Source organism: Oenanthe melanoleuca, chromosome Z, assembly GCF_029582105.1.
Source record: "Oenanthe melanoleuca isolate GR-GAL-2019-014 chromosome Z, OMel1.0, whole genome shotgun sequence".
Lineage (NCBI taxonomy): Eukaryota > Metazoa > Chordata > Aves > Passeriformes > Muscicapidae > Oenanthe > Oenanthe melanoleuca.
The window spans coordinates 69,374,323-69,395,299 of record NC_079362.1 but is presented as its reverse complement, the minus strand read 5'-3'; the positions used below and the strand labels follow the sequence as shown (position 1 = coordinate 69,395,299).

The 20,977-nt window shown below is 41.2% G+C and overlaps 1 protein-coding gene across 23 annotated transcripts in view; it reads left to right on the top strand.

The window, feature by feature from the left end:
• CELF4 (CUGBP Elav-like family member 4) overlaps positions 1–20,977 on the top strand; it is a 709,135-nt gene that overhangs the window by 674,349 nt on the left and 13,809 nt on the right. For 9 of the 23 annotated variants that reach the window (XM_056514189.1, XM_056514195.1, XM_056514187.1 and 6 more), the window contains one exon: positions 18,218–20,534. The exons of 2 other annotated variants lie outside the window; for them this stretch is intronic. The gene's annotated coding sequence lies outside the window, so the exon portion shown is untranslated. Of the gene's footprint in view, positions 1–16,251; positions 16,431–18,217; positions 20,535–20,977 lie in introns of those variants that run through there. 12 more of the 23 variants (XM_056514188.1, XM_056514179.1, XM_056514183.1 and 9 more) reach the window with 3 other exon arrangements.

Below are 20,977 nucleotides of genomic sequence, written 5' to 3'. Positions count from 1 at the left end.
CATTAAATTAATGCACTGCCCAGGCAATCTGCTTCTACGAAGCATCAGGGGAAATAACATAGGCCAAAAAAAAAAGACTTTCAGGTCCTCCTTCACTGCTTCTTGGACATGGACTGATCTCTGGTTTATTGTAAAATGTGTGAAATACATGTTTTGCAGCTGTCTAGAATAGGTGGTATTTTTACTCTGAGGAAATGTCTTTTTTTTTTCTTTTTTTTTTCTTTTTCTTTTTTTTTTTTTTTTTAACTGGACTGTATATTTTACCAAACTAGAAAACTCCATTTTTCTCTCTTTGTTTCTTAATAAAAGCAAAAAATAAAAGCAATGCAAACTCAATTTTAAAGTAAGATTATACTGTCAAAAATATAAAAAGAAAAATATCAATAATAAAAGAAAAAAAAGTAACATTCCAAATAGCCATAAACAAAAATATGTGAGTGAAAAATTTCTGTCTTCAACTGTCATTTCAGATGGCTTCAATGCAAAGTCGACTGAAAGTGTATTTTTTACTGAAATTTTTGTTGCTTATGCCTCCCAGATAGCTTTCTATTACCTCTAGTGAGAGGCTATTCTGCAGCTGCATTGATCTCACTGTTCTCTATTAGGCTATTCATCTTGAGATTCATTCCAAATATCCTTTTTCAAGATAAAATCCCATTTCTTGTAGTTATGCCTCCTACAATCATGCTAACCAGCTCCTCTTCCACCTGCACAGATTATTGTTGTTTCCCTCTTTTAGTCATCACTTAGATCGTTTAGGACTTGCTTACATTATGGAAATTTGCACTAGTATAATTGCATCAAAACAGTACTCCAGCACAAGCTTTAATATGAGTGAATAAAAAGAGAAAAAAAATCAGCACAGCTTAATTTTGGAAAGTCTGTTCAGGTACTGGAAAAACATCACCTCAGCCAATATTTTTTTCTGTTCTTTGGATTACTTTTTTTTTTTCATTTCCACTGACACCTGTGATTAAATTAAGCATCCCTCAACTGTGTTTGCAACCCAAACTTTGTCCTGTTGTGCTTGTACTGAGAGAATGGAAGTGAATTTTAGTGGGGGAGGCTAAAACAGGAGTCCTGAAGGTGTTTGCAGGACAGACAAGGAAACCCTTTATTTTTCTGCCTGATCATTTTTAACTTGTCTGTCCTTTTAAATTACTGATAACTTTATTATGGCAAAATTCTCATGCCTGTTCTACAAACCACAGCTTCGATACCAGAGCATGCAAAATCCCATTTGCTAATTATTTTATTCTAAGATTGGCACACAATATAATGCACTGATGGAAAACGACAATAATTAATTACTGCATTTACTCCAAAATTACAATCAGTAATTACTGCTCTGAGACTGAATTCCATTCAGCAATATTTGGAACTTGTTCTTCCTCAAAGCAGGGCAGCTTTTCGGGAGTATTGCTGTGTTTGCATCTAAATGAGTCCATGTAGGTCACTAACAGATCTGTGCTATTTGTCATGGGAGTGATAGAGCAGCACAAGGCAATACCACAACACGTTCCCTCACTTTGGAACAGGAATTCTTCATTAAAACCCAAGTCCCCATTTTTATTTTAAATGTTAGATAATGTAAATACTTCCAAATTAAATATTAGATATTAAAGCAGCTTCTCACTTCTCATCTTGCTGTGATGCTCTTGGTGCTCCAAAGTGAACTTCTGGAGAATTGTGAGAACTTTTGCCAAAGACTCAGCCAGCAAAGAGCCTTCTGAGTTTTTCCTCACATGTACAATACTGTGAAAAGACCAGGAGCTTGTTATGGTGGTGCCCTCTCCAGAGGCTTCCAATAGCAAAACCCCCAAAGTTCCAGGGTTGACTGGAGGGTGGTAATTTCATATTCAGCCACTTGACCACAGTTAGTGTGGGAGATCATATGCACAATGTCACACAAATTACTGAGTAAGTCAGATTTTAAAGCCTTTCTGAGCTCAGTGTAAGCTTCAATTGCATCAGCTAATGGGCAGCTGCAGTAACCTGAAAACAGCAGCCTTTGGAGGAGTTTTTACCAGGTTTGTTCAGCATTTGCTGGGCCAGTGCATGAGGGACTGCAACTTGAAGAAAAAATGGAAAATACAAGAAAAGGAAAGAGTAGGCGTTTGAAACAGCAATGATTTGAAATGAGAGCCAAAGAGATGGAAAAACACAGGACACATCCATAGCCAAATTTTTTGTTCAAGCAGCAGCAGCAGCAAACACCAAGAGAATGAATCCTCTGCTAAATAAAATATGTACAAAATGAATGAGAGAAGGCAAAGACCCACAGTGAAAGAGGATTGTGAAAATACAGGATGAGTCCTAGAAAACAAGCACAGTCATTTTTCTTACAGGACCTCAAAACAAGCTACAAGTCAGCAAAATCCATTGATGCTGGGGCACCAGAGAGACCAGTATTCACTAGTGAGCAAACAGGAAACAGGCACTTTATCAATTTGCAAATGCTGCTCAGGGAGAGATCAAAGAAAGGTCTAGAACTTCAGAGATGCTCTTCTCAGATGGTCCCATATTTGAAGGTGGATAGAGCTGGTTTTGGTGTGTTCAGTTTATACAAACATCAGCACCATATGGGTTTTTTGTCCTGGTAAAGACAGTAGGAACAGTATAAGCCAAAGGCAGGGAACAGCCCTCTAGGTCTAAGATGAAGGTTAAAACCTTCTTCCAGGAAAACTGAAAATTCACAATGAAATCAGAGTTAGGAGTCAACCCCAACATGTGATTCACAGGACTCAGGTCACTTGTGCAGCATTGATCAGTAAGCTGAAAATGATCTGATCTTTTTCTCACTGACCTTTGAGAGTTACTGCAGAACCATGAATTGAAGCTCTATGGGGTAGTGTTTGGCACTTACACTGTAGAGATAAAGAAAAGGGAGGCTAAAAAACTCCATGAAATTTACTCTGCAGGGTAAAACTGCTACAGGAGTTGGCAAGAATCTTAATAAGGGGTTGCAGAGTACTCCATCAATGTGAGCACCTTAAATTGATGTCCTTATGGTTTGGAAGGCATATACAATCAGCTGCACTAGAACACTGTTTCTCGTTCCTACGGTTATACCCAGTGATATATCAAATGCAATAATTGCATATTTGAATAATTCATAGGTACGGTAACTTTGGCCAGATACAAGTGAATATCAAAACTCTGGTCTCTGAAGTGTTTGATTCAGCTGTAGCAGAGAATTGAAGGTTTACGGTACAAACCTTGCTTCTCAGGTGTCTTTCATCCTGCTCTGTGACTGCAGTTAGGGAAAAAAAAAAGAGAGTTTTTATTTCAAATGGTTCATTTTTCCACTTAGCTGAGCTTCATCCAACCTTTTTGAAATATTGGGTAGAAGGCAGAGCTGGAGGGGAAAGGAGAACAGCAGTCAAGTCATTTCCCAAGTAAGCAGCAGAGTAAATGAAAACTCAGTGCTCTGTCTGGAAAAGTACTAACCACAACCATGATCGGACTAAGTTCTCTGGCAGCGTCAATCACCAGCTCCTCTGAAGCCAGTGAAGTGACACTGATTTATGGCAGCCAAGGATTCAGGCCCACTATTACTTATTTAACTCCAAATGTTCTCCTAGCAAAGATGTTTAAATTAGTTGCAATTCTAGAGGGAGATGCAATGTCACCATTCTGGCTTCTCTGGTCTTCTTAGAGTAGAGACATTAGGGAATGATCATGCCCACCTCCAAGTATCACCATGGCTCATTTTAAAAATGTTTTTTTAGGATAATGACTTGCAAACAGAAGAAAATATCTTGTACCCATGGAAAGCTGCAGCTCTACACTCAAGTAATCCTCTTTAGAAAGCAGATTTCTCCCATTTATTGTGGGATACATTCTCTCTCCCCAGCTCTTCACATATCCCTTTTTCCTGTGTAAAGCAGATCCAGCAGCTGGGCTGCCTGAAGCATCTGTTCTATGCACAGCAATAACACTCTAAAATCCTCACAGTGACAAGATGCCTACCTTTGAAATTTCTGGCTCTATGATGCCCAGTCCTTGATGCCAAATATATCTTTTGGCTGATTTGGATGTGCTGGAGACCACAGTTGTCATGGTAGACCCTTAAAAGCAGGTTGTTCCAAAAGAAAATAAGTTTTCACTGCCTTGATTTCTAAGGAGTTGGAAACAATTGGGCCATTAAATCCATAGGCTGTGCAGTCAGCTAAAAATTTGACTTTGCTGGATAAAATTCTCTATTTTTCTCTCGAAGCATCTCCACTCATGGGCAGAGGTTGCATCCCATTTGCTGTGATGTATGACAAGTGAATGGTTTCCATGCTCTTTATTTTCCTCTGTGCATTCTCCTTGCATGGGACATATTTCTCCATCATGGCAGATTGGACACTGGGAAAGGAAACCAGGCAGGCAGCCCAATGCCAGCTGTAGGAAACTGGGCTCCTACATGTCAGTTTTAAGGGATTTGGGGCTTTCAGAAAGGGCTTTATTTGGGGGGTTCCTGTCTTCTGCTCAGGATATAAAGGCACTGTTTAGCACAGACCGTACAAACCTTTGGCACAAAATCCCAACAGGAATTCCTACAGGCCTTGTTCCCATTACCCATGAAGACCACTGTAATGCAATTTAGGGAAAGGTGTACAGATCCTAGTAAGGTAATAGTTCACACGTGGGGAAGTATTCCTACACTTAAACCTGAATGGAGGAATTAATGTCCTTTGCTGGCTTTGTTGAGGAGCATGCTAACATGCTGTTAGCAATTAGGAAAGGCAAGCAGACTGGCACCATGGTTATCTCTGGGGTCTTTTTCTTTCAGCACAGACCCACTTCCTGACAACCTGAAGTCTGGTACCCACCAGGGATTCCTGGAAGTAACCCCAGGATACCGCTTAGAATTAAAATGCAAATAATTTCTTTCTTCAGAAATGCTCTAGAATAAATGAGTTGTCCTGAGGTTCACAGGTATCTGAAAAAGTGCTGGGCCTTTCTGGGGAAAGAAAGCAGGCTTTAAAGGAGTGATGATGATGTGTGCCAGCTAAAGGCTTGCTGTGGGATTTGGCCACTTACACTCAGGGAGCAGAAATCTTCTGCTTTTTCTCTTCTAATCTTTCAAATAGCCTCTGTAATTTTTTCCCCAAGTTCTGTGTGCTCAGTGCGTTCTGTCAATGTGAGAAGTGGTAATGTCACTCTGCCAGGAGTTTTATGGTTCACAGAAGGCAGGATTTGTGTTGAGATAGACAGATAGATGGATGTCTGGTGCCTGCACACAATGTATTACAGAGATTGACCCAAAATTTTCAACACTAAAATCCCAAACGACAGACTGAAGGAATTTCTGTCTGGGAGATTTCAGATGGATTTTATCTCTTTTTTTTTCTGATTAATATAAGCCTTTAAAAGCATATCATCCCTGTCCCTTTGCCCAAATAATTGGAGAAGATCAGAGCAAAGAAGGATCAATAGCAAATAAGCAGTCTACATTTTCTCAGGTGTCAATGTAAAGGAGGTCAGATATGCCATACTGGGAAGGGAAGGATACACAGTCAGGGATGTTTGGATTGCATTCAGATAAGAACATTCATCGTGACAAAGGAGGAGGTGAATCCTGTTGCCCATGCAGCTGGGAAGATGGGGGAAGTGATGCTCATGTCCCCCTGACCAGCCAGGCTCAGGGCCACGCTGAGATCTGAGGGAAATGGGAAGGAGCAGAAGTGCTGGCTGATGGGAGCAGTAGGGACACCATCCTGCCAAGCTGCCTGCAGAGCCTGGAGCTGCCTCCTAATGAAGGCGAGCGGCTGGTCACAACTGGAGGCGAGCTGTTCCCCATTTGTTTGTGCTCCTCAGAGTGGCAGGGATCCGCTCTCCATCAGAATAATCCAATTGAACAAAATGATTCATATTAGCAGGCACATCTGTCTGAGGCCAAAGCAGAACCCTGGTGTTAGTTTAATAAATGGCGTTCATTAAACTCAGCTGAAAATATAATCTGGAGAGACTGATGGGGTGAACAGAGCAAAGAATAAGCAAAAGGAGTTAGCAATTATCAGATGTCATTTGTTCTACTGGTACCATGGAATTGGAGCTTGTTTGCTGAAATCTTAATTTCATTTTGCTGAGGCAGAATCCATCAGAGAAGCTCATGCTGCAGCTATGATTCCTGTTTGTCAGCCCTTGGTAGGGAATGTGGCATTTTTCTTTCCTCCTTTTCTACCAGACAGAGCTCTGAAGGAGCACAGATCCAAGCAAAGAGCCCAAGCACAGGAAAGATGGAGGGAGCAGCCTTTCCTCTGCCATGGAAATACTGCTGAATAAAGTTCCCTGTGCTGCAGTGGAGAGAACATGGGCAGTGCTTTGGGACAGGAACTTTGGGTATTTCCAATGAACAGAAGCCATAAATCTTCCCTGCTCCTCTGCTATTTCCCCTCCATACCAATACAGTGTATAAACACTTCTCACTTGACTTCAGGAGCATTTTACCCTCTATAGGGTAGGGACCAGTGTTTCTTTCTGGCAAATGTTTCCCTCTTTTCAGACTATACAAGATTGGGTTCCTCTTGGTGGTTCAGGTCAGGGAAGCTCCTCCAGCTGTGCACTGGTGGCTGTCCAAGGCAGCACAGGGAACAGGCACAGCCACAGACACTGAGGTGCTGGAGGCAGCCCACACATCCAGAGCTTAACCCTGAGGGTCTGGGGCTGCCTTCAGGCCCAGCTCTCACCCTGTTCCAGCTCAGCCAGCTCAGTTATCTGACATTAACATTCCTAGCCACAAGTCTCTACACAAAACACTGAATCCAGAGGGAGTACTCTTAAGAGGGAGAGCTGCCTTTCCCAATTCCTGCTGAGCAGAGACAAGCTTCTTGGGACTGACTTACAGAACGGTCAGCATTTGAAGATTGGCTGGACAACCTGTTTCTTGCGAGGTGCTGTGGGTTTGTTTAGTTTTAACTTGTCCCTACGGGTATTCAAATGGTCCTTGGGGTGCTCCAGGGGAAGGCAAGAAAGGATTTTATATTTATAGACTTGCCAGACTGCTAGGACTATCGAGTCTTAGCCAGTTAGAAAAAAATCAAAAGAATAATGGAGGAGAAGGGAAAGCTTGACCTCATGAGCTTTCAGCGTTGATTAGTTTGTTGGTGTCAGGAACCTTTTCTTGTTCAGGGCAGACTAACTGTGAAATAACTTTTTCCCCCTACTCTTTAATCTGTCTCCTGTACTCCCAAGGGGAAGGAGGAGCCAATACCTGCCTTTCTGGAGTTCTGATTCAGAGGAAGCAAGTGCCTGGACTTGCACACAAGCAGCAAGGGGCTGGTGGGTTCAGGTTTTCTCTGAGATTCATCTTCTCAATGCCCTTTGGCAAGAGGCTGAACACCTTCAATCTCCCTCAGAATTGTGTAAGAATCAGTTGCTGACATCTGGAGATGGTTAGAGGTTTTTCTTGCCCTGGTGAGCACAGAAGAGGGAGGGAAAGTTGCAGAGATGGGCAGCATCTTTCTGATCTTTGCCCTGGATTCCACCATCACAATCAGGCCTCCTTCCCATCCATGGAGTGGGTGAGGCAAACACTGAGCCCCATCTCTTGCCCACTACCATTCCTCATTCAGGATAATCCTCAGTTTCTTGGCACAGGGAGGAGCATGAAGGCTTAGGTCAACATTTGAATTAGACTGGTGAGAAACTTGCTGAATGTGCTTGGTTCAGCTCTGTGGGTCAGGCAATGAAAGCACTCCCAAGCCAGCACAGGGGACATGCTTCATAAGCACAGGCTATCTCAGGTGACAATGAACCAGAAACCCAAAGAACTGAGACTGATCAGACTCAACTGGATGCAAATAGAATTTGGGATTTATTTTCAATACTCTTTCAAAGTACATTGAAGTAATGTTATGAACCAGGCATCATGGGAATCAGCAGATTGGTTTTCAGGGCTTTCAGAAAAAAAAAAGTTTTGTTTTGGATTTCTTTTTAAATTCTCAGACAAAAAGTTTTGACTATTTTTAAGCAGTGAAAATGTTTGACTGATCACCTGCATTTTCTACCGAGAAAGGCTTTGAACAGAAATGTGATCCAGTTCTAAATTAGAATCATATAAATACCTCAGCTATAGCAGTGAAATGAGTCACAGACATAAGTCACATGCATAAGTGTTTTCAGAATCAAATTCTGAGATACTAAAATTTGCCAAGAGATGTGAATTCTTCCTATGGAAGCCATTCTAACTATATGGTGGCATTCTTACCTTTCTCCAACTGTGAAAGAGTTACCATCTCCTTAGTAAAAATATCTTCTTTTAGAAGCTTCATACAGAATTTGACTTCAAGAATGTTTGTCGGGTTTTTAACAAAAAAAAAAAAAATTTAATAATTAATAGAACTATATAAGCTTATTGAGTCATCCTGGACTTTAATCAATTTGAAATGTTTGGGGCACCAATTTCCACCTTACTGCTCCTCACTGGAGGTACATCAGAGCTTTAGCACAATTAAAACGGAGCAGGAAATATTTTTAGCTAATTGCACTGTGCACCTTGAAGGTAATTTGAAGCTGCAGGCAAAAAAAATAAAATATCAGAAGGAGTAATTGAGTGCTGCAAGCTGGGACTTTGTGTTTCTGGCCGCATTCTGATTTAAAGGGGTGTAGGGACTGGGCATGGAGCTGAACAGCCTTGGCAGGAGAGTGAAATCTCACCCCTGGAGAGCAGCCCCAGGACACATCACAGGGCAGCAGAGCCAGCAGCCCTGCCCCTGGCACAGGACCAGCCTTGAGAGGGTCACTGGGGAACACGTCCCTGAAGGGAATGTCAGGCTGGGAGGAGACCTGCAGTCCCCTCCTTGTGCAGCCCCACACAAGCACCACTCCAGCACATCCTTCCTGTACCTGCAGAGCAACTACAGACCAAATTCTTACCCCTCCAGCCTAGCAGGCAGCTGTGGGCTCTAATTTCTTGTGGCAGATATAGAGCCACTGGTGGGGTGTATCAGGCAACCTCCTGGGAGAGCACAGGCAGCTTAGCTGTACCTGCTGAGATCTACCAGCTGGACTTGATGAGGGTCTTGATGTCATCCTAGGGGCCTGCTGAGGAAAGGAAGAGGGGAGCAGGATCCCCATCTAACTGCCAGCAACACAAACAGGAGAGTGTAGCACCGGTTCCATCAGCATTTTGATAAGGTCTAGCTAACCTATAAAGGGAAAAAGCAGAAACAGCTGAGACCGGTCACAGAGGCTTTCTTACAGCTTCCCAATTAGACTTAGTTCTCAACCATGTACATTTTTTTAATTAAACTGTTGGTACAATGCTCAGGAGATAGAAAACTCCTTGAGGCCCTCTTGTAATAAAGAACCTTTCATTGTATGCAGGAAGGCAAGTTTAATTTCCTCTTCCACCTAATATTCACCTGCAGCAAAAGCAGGGGTGAGCACTCTGTATGAGGCAGGATAAATGCTCCTCAGGGCACAGGACCCGCTGATTTGGCCAGTAGGAGAGAAAGAGGCTACATCCTTTACTGCAAAAGTAGCCACTTAACACTCATTTGACCTTTACCATCACTGCCTCCCAAAATGACCTGAGTTTATTGCACTTTGTCTGCAAAGCTCTTGATTGGCAAAACAGAGCCGAGAGAGGAAAAGAGCCAAGGCTGTGTTTGCATGAGCGATGAAATTCTGGGTGTTGCTGGGGAGGGTGGACAGGGCTGTGGCCACTCAGACCTTGCCAAGCCCTTAGTTACTCCCAGCAGCAATCCTAGGGGTGGGCAGAGCTCCCTGCTGCAACCAGCCCACCCTGAATTCCCACTCTGCCCAGCCCTCGCTCCCACCACACGCCTCCACATCCTCTCCAGAGCCCCTCCACCACCCCTGTGACCCCCCACCACCCTGTGCCACCTCTTCTGCCACTGCTGGGGGCAGAGTGAGAAAAGGCAGCACTGCTCCGGGAGCCAGTGACATTTTCTGACTGCCCAGGCTGGCTTCTCCAGGAGCAGCTGCTCCGTTGTGGTGCTTTTTCATCCGCTGCTTGAGACTAATGGCTCTAGAAAAATAGATAAATCAGAGGTGACACAGCTATTGCTGCTTGACAATTTTTCATCAAACAAGCTGGGGGAGGAGGGGATGACCAAAAAGTGGCATTTTGACCAAACTGGATGTTTCCACAGCAAATTTTCATTCCAGTAGATTAAAAAAGAAATGCAAACAGCACAAAAAAAAAAAACGTAACTGTCATGATTAAAAATGTTGGACTTCAAAACACTAAATTCCTGTTAAAAATAGACTGGTTTTCAGATTGATTTAAAAAAAAAGCAAAAATTAATCTATTTCCTGGCCACCTCCCCCACCCCAGACTTGTTTTGTTTATTAACTAAAATATTCACAGGAAAGAAAGCAAAAATAATGACAATTTTCCTCCAGAAAATAATTGTAATTTTTCAACTAGCGTTTAATGTAACATTGTTAAATGAGAGCAATCCTAATAACAACATTGTACAGCAAGTAAGTCATACAATTATTTGAAAGAAGGGCATTGCCATTTAAGAGCTAATTTTTATCATCACCTTAAATTTGTAAATGGGAAAAATGAGGCAGGGTCATCAAGAATATCTTAAAAAAAAAAAAAAAAAATTGAAAAAAACATCAGAGGAAACATTAGCATTTGAAATGCTGGACTCCCATTTCCCAGTTGGATCACATTGGCTTCTCTGTCTCTGTGTGTGTGCAATTGTCTCTGTTAATACATATGTACATGTAATACCTCTGTACATATACATATGGATATGTTGGTGTGCATTTTCATGTATATAAAGATTCATATATACAGTCTGTCTGCTTTTTAACCTTCAGATGTTAGAACTGAAGCACCTGACAAAAACATTCTTCCCTCCTTCCCTCTGCCCCCCCCTCCAATAAAAATAGCACCCCAAGAGTCCAGGTAAATGTGTTGGTGTCTGGTATAAATCATCAGGCTTCTTTTAATCCCAGCATGGGTGCAAAGTCCCCTTCACCACACTGCCCTTCCCACTCGCACACATTTGGGCTCCTAATCTTGGGCTCACCACACAGCCTCAGCACTGGTTGTCATAGGGATGGAGTCTGTTTTGGAGAGCCCTGCCTGCCTTCTCCACCTCTGCCAGACATCCAGGCAGGAGCTGGGGAAGGGGGGGATTCTCTGTGGGTTGGTATCAGGGTACAGTGAAGAGAAGGACTAGGCATAAGGAAAGCAGAGCCATCCAGCAGCACTGGAGGCAAAAACAGAGAGGGAAATTGCTATAGAAACAGTACAAAAGGCAGGGGAGAAAAACATGGGCTGGAATTTTAATAATATTGATCAGCTTCAGAGGCAATAGCTGTGAAGATCTATCACCTGTAGCAAAAACATCTCCAGTTCCTTCCAGTAGGTGTGAATGGCCACTGGCTCCAGCAGACAGGAGGACAGGATTCTGACTGCAGTTTTGGGTGCAAAGGCACATGTGTGTGTAAATGGAAACTAATATATGATGTATAAAGGTGAAGAAGTTGGCATGTGCCACGATCAGACACTAAGTGTGAGCACAGGATGTTGCCACTTTCCTGCTGGAAGAAGTAATGGCCTTTGAGTTTCATCAGGGAGAGGTTTCTTACCTCCCAGACAGGAAAAAAAGGTATTGAGATGGTCAGTGGAGACTTGAGTAATGAGGACTCGTGGGAGAGACACGGTAGGAATGATGTGGAACTGGAGGCAGTAGATTTCTGCAGTGGAAGAAGAACCCAGCCTGGCAGTCCCCCACGGTGGTGGCAGTGTTGAAACAATTCTGTGGTCCTGTGAAGGGCACAGAGCAAGCTCGTACCTGCAAGCTGCACTTGCAGCTTAGCAGACACACAATGGCAGCTGCTGTGGCACTCACCAGATAGTCAGGCACTGTTAGGCTTGTGCCACTTGCACATCCCTCTCAGGTCACCTACCTGCTCTAAGGGTATCATAGTACAGATTAGGTTGTAAAAGAACCCTCTAAAAGTTAATTCAATCATTAACCCAGCACTGACAAGTCCACCACTAAAGTCTGGCTCTAAGCACCAAGTCTATACTCTTCTAAACTCTTCTAAACTCTTCTAAATACCTCCGGGAATGGTGAAAACACAACTTACCAAGGCAGCCAGTTCCAGTGCCCAACAAGCCTTTCTGTGAAGAAGTTATTCCTAAAATCTGATCTAAACCACTCCTATTGCAACCCAAGGCTGTTTTCTCTTGCTCTGTCACTGGTTACTGGGGGAAGAGACTGACCCCTACCTGTCTGCAGCCTCTTTTCAGAGGAAGAGTGATAAGGTCTCCCTTCAGCCTCCTACTGCCCTGAGCCCAGGGGAACACCACTACTGACCAGCCCCAGCTGAATGTCATTCCATTCAACCTTTGGGCCCAAGCATCATCCATTTCTTTACCCAACAGTGCACCCATCCAAGCCATGAGCAGTCAGTTTCTTCTGGAAAATGCTGTGGGAAATGCTGTCAAAGGCTTTACTGAAGTCCACATAGACACATTCCCAGCATTTCCCCCATCAACTAAGCAGATCACCTTGTCACAGAAGGAGATCAGGTTGGTCAAGCAGGACCTGTGTTTGGTGAGCTCCTGCTGGCTGGACCTGCTGTCCTGGTCGTGCTGCACGTGCTGCATGATGGCACTGAGGATGATCTGCTTCTCCAGCACTGAGGCCAGGCTGGCAGACCTGTAGCTCCCTAGATCTTCCTTCTGGCCCTTCTTTTGGATGGGCATGGCTCTGGCTAACCTGCATCAGCTGGGACTCCTCTGGGTTACAAGACTGCTGATAAATGATGGAGGTGCTGAGTGAGCACCTCTGCCAGCGCCCTCAGTACCACACTCCATGGGCAGTGACTGTCTCCCAAAATGCAGAGCTTATCCTCACAGTCCAGCCAGGAGCTGCTGTTAAAAGCTTTACTGTGACAGAGGTGTTTGTAGCAACAGGACTACTGTGCTGATAGCACGGGTTGCAAGGACATGACTAGATTTATGTTTGTCTAACCAAGGCTTTAACTGAGATTCATTTCCCCTGATGGTGTAGACCTACACTGCAACTATTCCCTTCACAGCACGTCAGTCAAGGTCCTCATTATAACCATGAGAGAGATACTGGATCCTTTTGCCCATGACTCACAGTCTTATCTAAAACAGTTCCTAAACATGAGTGAATTGGGACCTAAAATCCCTCTGTGTCTCCACTAATTCTGTCCTAGAGTGATCTCTTCAGATGAAAATGTCTGCATCTTGACTTCCATCATTAGGACTTCAAGCCCTTATCTCTCTCCAGTGTTCAAGGAGAACAGTCCCAGGATGTTAGGCACTTAGCTGCTTCCAAAAAGAAGTTGGACATTTACCAGATTTATTTGGCTATGGTTTGATCAGTGGAGCAAGACCTTGAACATGTCCCTAGAGACTATCAAAGTGTCTTCTCCTGTCCACTGACTAGGCAGCTGCTGGAGACCCCTGCTTTGGAAGAGCAGCTTCATTTGGTGCTTGAAATGCAGTTAGTTAGACAGGATTATCACATGTAACTTTGATGTGAAAGAGTATTTTCAAGTGGCGTTTGTTTTTTTTTTTTTTTTTTTTGTTTTTTTGGTTCTTTTTTTTTTTTTTTTGGCCATTTTTTAGCCTCAGCAAGTCCTAACTCTTCATCTATACACATCTATGTTTGTGTGTATGTGAGAGTGTGTGTGTGTGTTCCATCTGCAGTGTCTGAGGGTGTCTGTGGAGGACCGGCAGAGGGATGGTAGCACGACCTCCAAAGCAGTGGTCACTGATTGACCAGACCCATCCTTCCCACTCTGCACATTAAAAATTTTCCTCAGTAAAATTATAGCAAAGAACCTCTTCCCAGCTTGACAGTTGGCTGGATCTAGCATCCATGTGTAAACCCACTACTCACTAAGCTCCACTCCTGATCCTGCAGCTGGTGCTATCCTGTATTTCAATCCCAGACAGGAGATGTGTGTTGTTGCTATTTCCCAGGAATAGAGCAGGATATTATTTGCTCCACCAGATCTCTCCCATTCCTGCTGCCTCCTTCTTCCATTCATTGAATCAAAGCCTGTTAACTCTTCCTTTTCCTACTGGCACAGCTGAGGTAAGGAAAGAGGCAGGTCTTGCTGTGATGGTGCTGACAGCTCTCCTTCCTTCCCCAGCTGCTTGTTTTCCTGTGTTATGACATGGCCAGAAAGCCCAGAGGGGTAAAAGGGATGCTAGAGATCTTATACTCTTCCAGGAGCTGTACAGCTGACACTATTTGCTCTTGGGTACCTAGAGACACAAATGACAACAATTCTTCCCTGAGCTATCTTCAAAAGGACAGTTTTCCCTGTCTGGGATTGTGAAATAACTGTAGACACAGATCTTGCATTGCCTTGGGGGTACCAGTCTATTGTCTTTGCCAAACCCCAAGAAGCTCAAGCTGACACTTCCAGATCAACACAGGGCAAGACTTTGGGGCCAGGCCATCAAGAAGGAGTCAGCTTCAACCAAGACAGCAGCCAACTGTGGGAAAAGTGTAGAGCTGAAGCCAGAACTCAGATCAGGGGCTTAGTTCAGCACCGTCTCTTGTCAGCTAAGCGTAACTGCTGTAGCCAAGAAAGCATGTTTCAGTTCACAGAAACAGCAGAGGAATCCAAGGCAAACAAACAAAAGCCAGGGAAGGAATTTTCACTACCAGCATGCATGACTTCAGGATAAGAACTGCCAACAGTATTCTTGTGACACCCCAATACGAGGTGAAATTTCGTGTGCAGTGACTTTTCAGAAATAGGCTGCAAGGAGAGATATGAGCCCTGCCAAGGGAACAGAAAGGCAATACCTGAGGAACAGGGTGCAGAGCTGCTGACTGAGACAAGTGTACTGTTGTGTGCAGTGATTTTTGGTGTTTACTGAGGCAAAACTCTGTGGGCCAGTAAAGGGACATTTTCCTTCACAGGAAAGGAACAGGGTGTTTCTACAAATTGTAGCAACCAACCCTTGGCAGGTTTTATTCCTTTGCCTTTTTCTTTGTCCTTTGCTTTTTCTTTTCCTTTCTCCTTTTGGCTTTTTTTTTTCCTCCTTTTCCTTTCTTTTCTGCTTTATCTCCTTCTTTCTCCTCTTCCTCTTCTCTTCTCTCTCTTCTCTTCTCTTCTCTTCTCTTCTCTTCTCTTCTCTTCTCTTCTCTTCTCTTCTCTTCTCTTCTCTTCTCTTCTCTTCTCTTCTCTTCTCTTCTCTTCTCTTCTCTTCTCTTCTCTTCTCTTCTCTTCTCTTCTCTTCTCTTCTCTTCTCTTCTCTTCTTCTCTTCTCTTCTCTTCTCTTCTCTTCTCTTCTCTTCTCTTCTCTTCTTTCTCTCTCTTAGCCCTTTTGTTTTCCATTATCTTTTCAATTCAGGCCAGAGCTAAATGCCAAAGGAGTAAATGTCCTTCTTTTAATGATGCTGATTTAGGGATCATTGTATCATCCAAGTCCTCCTCCAAGTCTGCTTCCCACACCATACCAGCACTGCTGTTTCAGAGCCCACCGTCCTGTGAACTGCTAAATGGACATGCAGCAACCAGCAGTACCTGCTTTCCTTTTTAGTTTTCTTTTTTTTGTTGCTGTTTTTTGTTTTCATTTTTGTTTTTAATTTATTTATTCTCAGTAGCCAAAGCAGCTCTTGGCCTACTGCTCCCCCACAATTTTAAACTTGGGAGTGATTTGGAAACCAAATCAGAGCGGTGCCTGCTCCGGAGTCGGTCGGAGGCAGTGGCGAGGCTCCCGGAGGATCTGGCCAGCCATCCAGCGAAGCCCAGGAGGCTGGGGGTGGTGTGGGGAAGGCCTGTGCTAACGGAAGCATTCTGGTTGGCAGTGAATGTGTTTATTTTCCAGACTCCGCACACCGGTCTGTGTCTGCGCTCATCCATTCAGTGCATGCTCTCCTCAAAGCCGCTGCATCACGCTCTGTTCCTGTTCGCTGTTGACCGTGTGTCCACATTTAAGTGTGTGTTTTATGTCTGTGTCTCTGGCTAGGCCTCCTCCATCCTTTTATTTTTGTTTTGTTCTTCCTCACTTTCTTTTCTTCTTTTCCTTTCTTTTCTTTCCGTTCAGTTGGTTTGTTTTTCTCTCATTCTTGTTTCGTTTTCTATAGTTTAATGGCAAGTATTTCCATTAGAATTTTTTGATTGATGCTGTGTTTGTAACATTTTTTTTTAATTATTATTTTTATATATATCTTCTTTCCCCACCTTTCCCTTTTTCCACACTATATATAAATATATATATATAAAAAATCTTTTCTTCTTTTGTCATTCAATCAAATTCCAACCAAGAGCCAGTCAAATCCACCACAGTCTCGCGCTGAGCTAGGAAAAAAGTTCTCGTAATGACATGAAAGTGGAGAATACAGTTCCCCAGGCCGTAAGTTCAAATCAACTCGAAGTTGAAAGTGTGACATGATGGCGTCATGTAACAAGCTAAGAATTGGTTGCATGACATGCCGTCAAGTTTCGTGCAGGTGCCGTGATTGAAGCATTTTTCTTGGATGTTGTATCAGTTGATGATTGGCCAGTCATGATCACATGTGCCTTTTTTGACTTTGTGCTGCCACAATTTTTTGCTGTGCTCATTTTCGTTTTGTTTTTGGTGCTTGCAGTGGTTTCTTTATTTGTCGTTTGATTTCTCGTCAGCGTTTTATGCTTCTTTAGATGTCACATAGAAGGAAAAAAAAAAGATGGATTCCTAATTCTTTAGAAAAAAATGGGATTGTTGTAACTACAGATAATTTGGAAAAAAAATAGAGAGAAAAATGTGTGGTTAATTTTTTGCACTGAAAATCTTGTGATTATTTTTTTTTTCCGGAGAATTGGGGCCTTTTTCAATTGACACTTTTTTTTCCCCTTAGGATATATCAAATCACTTTCTAAAAATTAAAAACCAAAAGAAAAAACAAAAACGGAAAAAACAAATCAAAACTAAAAAGACTAATGATAGTAATGGTAGTTTGCAAACTATAGCAATCAAAAAAAGCAACCCCAAGAAAAGCCTCATTGTATGTCTTTTCAAGAATTCCTAATTCTAAGGTGCCATATTACAGCAACTCCAGCAAAAATTAATTGCTTAGAGGGAGGGAGGGATTGAGTGGGAAAAAACCCCATCCAGATCAAAAAGCAAAATGCATCTTTTTGTTTACAACTGAAAAAGGGTCCTTGACGAGTGTTTTTTATTTTTTTATTATATTATTATTTTTGGTGTTGTAATTGTTTAGACTGCTGTGTACGGTTTGCTGTTTGTTGAACCAACAGTGTGAAAACCTGCCAGCATGGATTGATATTCCGCATGACACTTTTCCACCAGAGTGGACCTTTTGCAGTTTCTAAGTTTCTTGATGTAATAAATCACCGAGTGTATAAGAAGAACCTGCTTGCTAGAAGGAGATAAGAGCTAATCCTTAATGATTAAGCATCCTACTTAAATGTCAAGCCTAGTCGGATCATGATTATATTTTTTTTAAATAATTTTTTTATTTAAGAAATGTTAGCTTTACTTTTTTTTTTCCCCAAAAAAAACCTCTGTTTATTCCAACAGTCCTTTTTATTTAACCTCCTATAAATTGCCTGTTCAAAGTCCTACTTTCTGACATTCACAAAGGAGTAGATGTTATTGGCAGCTACGTCTCCACAGAAAGCTCATACACTGTCGAAGATGGCACCCCATAAAAATATAGAACCACCCTCTCCTGATGCCTTTCACCCCACAAAAGCCTGCCAAGCAAGATTGTGATCTGGCATTGCAAAGCGGCGCTTAAAAATAATTAAACTGCCGCTGTCGTCACATGTGTAGTGATACATATTTACATAGACACGCCCTAATATTATTTAGATTTTTTTTTATCATTATTGTTATTATTACTAGTAGGAAAAATTGTGTTTTTCTTTATCATGATCGTGACTACCTTGCTTGCTTTGGGTTTGATCCAGTTCCCACTGAAGTCAAGGGGAATCCTTCTGTTGATGTTAAGTGGGAGCAGAATCAGAGCCAAGGCCTTCAAAAGCAAAACACCAAAGCAGAAGCCCCATCCTGTCCCAATTGAAGGGAGAAGAAAACATCCATTACTTTCAACGGGACCAGGATTGGGCCCAAAAGAACAGGCTTGATTTTAATTTTAATTATTTAATTTCATTTTTATTTTTAGGTTCTTTTTTTTTCCCCCTCCTGTCTCAAATATTCCCCCCACACCTTCCCTACTTCCCCCTCCCCTTTTTGATTTAATTTGCAATGATCTTCTTCATTTTTTAGGGCAGCAGCTGAATGGGCCACATTTAGAAAAAAAAAAAAAGTATATATATATTAAAAAAAAAAGTGAACTGTTGGATTACACCTTTGACATATCAGCAAATATCAGTCAAGCTGAAGACTTCAGACCTATTCTCTCTTTGATTGTTTAGACTGTAACATTTCTTCAAGAAAAGTATCACATCTGCTGACTTCGAAGGACATGCGCTTGAAAACAAACAAACACATAAAGTAAAATCAGAGCAGGAGGAAGATGAAACCGGGATTTCTGAAGAGACACTGATATCACCACAGCGGCTTTTCTTCAAACAGGAGATGCAAACCTGGATTCTGGCAAAGGAGTGCCTGTTTGCCACCAAGGATGCGGTTACCATGCGAGACCCATGGTAACAGTCACTGAGCATCTTTATCTGTCATTCCTTAGCTATATAGGGACCAAAGGACAAAACTTTTTACCGCAGACTTGTAGCTGTATGTAAAATATGGAAGTTCTTTCCTTTTCTCTGAGCTGTTCCTAAAACAGTTTTTGAGAGCGATTATATGAAATATGTAAAACCTTAAAAAAAAAAAAAACTTAAAAAAAAAAAAACAAAAAAACCACAAAAACACCAAAAAAAAAAAAACACAAAAAAAATTACAAATGCTTAAATGCTTTTAAAACAGCAAGATAATAGCTCTTTGATACTTTGGGAGGTTCTTTGGTTATACATTAATTAGAGTCTATGAAGCTTTCATATGGTTTTCTGTATAATACGCAAGGATTGCGTTGTTAAAGGCAGGTAAGATGGATATCTATGAAAAGCAAAAAAAAGTAAATAAATAAATACATAATTAAGTACATAAAAAGGCATAGAAAAGAAAAAGGAAAGATGGTTGATATTAAATGGAAAACAAAAAGGTTTGTAAATGCTTCTAACTCTCCCCATTTAAAATCCTAATAGTTGTACAGAGTTTAAAAAAAAGAAAGTTTAAAATACCTATATAATAGAAAAAATTAGACAACATAAAAATAAAAAAAAAACAAAAAAAAGCAAAAAAAAATAATACTACATAGAAGTTAGCGTTAATGCTAAAAACAAAGATGTTGTAGAACTGTAATTTTTGTAGAGTTTAGATTGAGCATAAATTCCTACTCTCTGCCAATTGCTGTTGGATGCTGTTATTTATCGAGGAGAAAAAGGAGAAAAATGGCTATTTTGGCAGCTTTTTTAACTGCAAGCATTCCAGCTATTAAAAAATAAACAAGACAAGACTCAATTCTGTAGACAATGCAAATGGGAAAAAAGAAAAAAAAAAAAAAAAAAAAAACAGCTGTCTTTTTATCAAACGTTCGTTCTAACTTGAACAACAAAACACAGCTAAACGCTTCATGTCTTCATGATCTGCTGTCCGCAAAATTCCCATCATCCTATGCTTCAGTAGCTTCCATATTTGCTCTAGAAACCTTCAGGGCAAGGGATTAGCCTAGTACCTTAATCTTAAAAAAGAAAAAAGAAAAAAAAAACTAAAAAAACTTTAAAAAACTAAAAAAAAAAAAACCATAAAAAGTAAACTAAAGAAACAATCTCTTTGAAGAATTTCTGAAACTGTTTACAAGGAATTTTGAAAAACAGGGGGATGTTTAAAAAAAAAAAAAGATGCTGGCTCTGTTTTCTGTAAATAAATTTGCATATTTTGTAGGACTTTTAATTGTAATGATAGAGAAAAAACAAGGAAAACTATTTAATGAAAGCACGATATTTATCTTTGGTAAATGACTTTAGAGCAGTTAAAAATAAGACATTGCTTTAAAAAATCTGACTCAGAAAAAACAATGAATTATTTAAGAACACATATATTTTAAAGTATATCATATTTATTATAATTTATTTTCACAGTCTTAAAACTTGATTTACATAATTCTCACACTTGTTTGCATCGATTGAGCAGTGTGATAATTGTTTCTGATTATTGTTTGGTTATACTCTTGTTTTTGGTTTATGCTCTTGTTTGTTTTTCTCAGTATTTTTTATCTCGATCTCGAACTTTCTTTCTTTGTTGTTTTCCTTATTGTTTTTTTTTCTTTTTTTTTCTTTTTTTTAATGTTAATTTTGATTACATACTGGGCCTGACCGTGCAGTCCTTACTCTTCCAAAACTCTCATGGGGATATAACGAGCATTTTGCCAGAGTAAGGACTGAAGCAAACTGAGCCCACAGCTAGGAAGTACAGATGTGTAACGCAGCTGCAGTTCCATACAACTGCTCTTTCACTCTCAATTCCCTAAAACTCCTTGTAATCTTCTGTAATTATTGAATGACGCTTTCCAGCTTAGCCCTAAATAAAGCACAGTTTAAAAAAAAAAAAAAAAAAAAAAAAGCCGTGTTCTTTACTTCTTGATGGCTTTTCTTAATGTGTTTGCTTTGAGAACAAAATGAATCTATTTCGACTCTTTCATTAATATACATTGTTTGAGTATCAGAACAAATCCCTTTGTTATATAAAACGTATCTCATTGGATTGAATTAATGACACTGTTTCATTTAATGTCTGCTTGATATTCCAGTGTGGTTTACCTTAAACCTAGTAGGTTAGAAGATCAAATAATGGTACATACAAATTAGTGTCATTGTAGCTCCCATTTGAAGCCTGTTGTTTGATTTCACGCTCATGGTTTTTTCATGCTGATAAGTATAGAGGCCAAAGCTTGGGACGTTTCTCCTTTTGCTGCTTTGGGAAAACTCTCTGAAATTCAGCAGTCTCCAGAGATGAGGCTCAATTTCT